Source organism: Myotis brandtii, unplaced genomic scaffold (assembly GCF_000412655.1).
Source record: "Myotis brandtii unplaced genomic scaffold, ASM41265v1 scaffold305, whole genome shotgun sequence".
Lineage (NCBI taxonomy): Eukaryota > Metazoa > Chordata > Mammalia > Chiroptera > Vespertilionidae > Myotis > Myotis brandtii.
This window is the reverse complement of record NW_005361652.1, coordinates 519,188-521,413: the sequence shown is the minus strand read 5'-3', so window position 1 is coordinate 521,413 and position 2,226 is coordinate 519,188. Positions and strand designations below refer to the sequence as shown.

Below are 2,226 nucleotides of genomic sequence, written 5' to 3'. Positions count from 1 at the left end.
TATCCTTTAGACAGCAGATATATGGGTCATGTTTTCTTATCCACTCAGCTACCCTATGTCTTTTGATTGGGGCATTTAATCCATTTACACTTAAAGTTAATATTGATAGGTACTTGTTTGTTGCCATTTTTATTCTGTATTCCTGTGTTCCTTCTTCCCTTCTTATCTTTTCTTTTTACACCAGACCCTTTATCATTTCTTGCATTGCTGGTTTGGTGGTAATAAACTTCCTAAGTCCTTTTTTGTCTGTGAAGCTTCTAATTTCACCCTCAACTTTGATTGATAGCCTTGCTGAGTATAGTATTCTTGGATTCAAACCCTTGCTTTGCATGACTTTGTATATTTAATTCCATTCCCTTCGGGCCTGATGTGTTTCTTTTGAGAAATCAGTCGATAGTCTGATGGGAAATCCCATGTAGGTAACTTTCTGCCTCTCTCTCTGGCAACCTTTAAGATTCTTACTTTGTTGTTGATGTTTGCCAGTTTAATTATGATGTGTCTTGGTGTCGTACTTTTTGGGTTCATCTTGTTTGAGACTCTGTGAGATTCTTGGACTTGTGTGAGTTTTTTCATCCTTTTATCAGGGAAGTTTTCTGTCATTATTTATTCAAACAGGTTTTCTATTCCTTGCTCAGTTTCCGCTCCTTCTGGGAACTCTACTTTGTGGATGTTGTTTTGTTTCATGTTGTCCCAAAGTTCCCTTAGGCTCTCCTCTTGTTTTTTAAGTTTTTTTTTTGAAGATGCTGCTCTGCTTGGGTATTTTTTCTACCCTGTCTCTTCCCTTCTTATCTTTTCTTTTTACACCAGACCCTTTATCATTTCTTGCATTGCTGGTTTGGTGGTAATAAACTTCCTAAGTCCTTTTTTGTCTGTGAAGCTTCTAATTTCACCCTCAACTTTGATTGATAGCCTTGCTGAGTATAGTATTCTTGGATTCAAACCCTTGCTTTGCATGACTTTGTATATTTAATTCCATTCCCTTCGGGCCTGATGTGTTTCTTTTGAGAAATCAGTCGATAGTCTGATGGGAAATCCCATGTAGGTAACTTTCTGCCTCTCTCTCTGGCAACCTTTAAGATTCTTACTTTGTTGTTGATGTTTGCCAGTTTAATTATGATGTGTCTTGGTGTCGTACTTTTTGGGTTCATCTTGTTTGAGACTCTGTGAGATTCTTGGACTTGTGTGAGTTTTTTCATCCTTTTATCAGGGAAGTTTTCTGTCATTATTTATTCAAACAGGTTTTCTATTCCTTGCTCAGTTTCCGCTCCTTCTGGGAACTCTACTTTGTGGATGTTGTTTTGTTTCATGTTGTCCCAAAGTTCCCTTAGGCTCTCCTCTTGTTTTTTAAGTTTTTTTTTTGAAGATGCTGCTCTGCTTGGGTATTTTTTCTACCCTGTCTCCTAGCTCACTGATGCGGTCCTCCACTTCTTCTAGTCTACTGTTGATGTTTTCTATTGAGTTCTTTATTGTAGCGATGTCATTTTTCATTTCTTCTTGGTTCTTCTTCATTTCCTCTTGGTTCTTACACATATTGTTGAACTTGTCTTCCATCCTTTTCAGCGTCCTTATGACCATTGCTCTGAATTCTTTCTCTGACATAGTGCTTGCCTCCAGTTCATTTGCATCCTTTTCTGGTGATGGCTCCTTTTCTTTCATATGCGGGCTGTTTCTTTGTCTCCCCATGATTGCTCCTCTCAGGGTGTCTGGTTATTTAGCTCTCTCTCTCCTGCAATGACTTGAAGGCACAAAATGCAACACGACAACACACAACGCACAGGGCACCAAACACAAATGTATTCATGATACTAATAACCCTAAATAAAGCTGACCACCAGAGGAAAGAGAATTAGGGGATAGAAAAGAGTGCAAAAATGATATTGAGAAAAGGAAAAAAATATAAGTGAGGAAAAAAAGAGAAGAAAAAAGAAGGGAAAAAAATATATGTGGGGAGAAAACCCCAATAAAACAACAGCTAATCCAAAAAATGCAAACAACAAACACCCACACAGCAAACGCCCAGATGAATCTGAGGAGACAGAACTAATTTCCAGAAGGTAAGGTCAAGGAATTGAATAATTGGGGAAATATCCACAATTCAGTATAGAGGAGGTAGAAAGAGGAGTGTATAAGAAGAAAAGTAAAAAACAAAATACAAATATATATATATATATATATGGGTGTGTGTATACATATATATATATATATATATATATATATACACATTTA

General features: G+C 37.0%; 1 protein-coding gene across 3 annotated transcripts in view; it reads left to right on the top strand.

The window, feature by feature from the left end:
- The window catches only part of RNF128 (ring finger protein 128, E3 ubiquitin protein ligase), a 151,325-nt gene that overhangs the window by 95,960 nt on the left and 53,139 nt on the right, over positions 1-2,226 (top strand). The window lies entirely within an intron of this gene.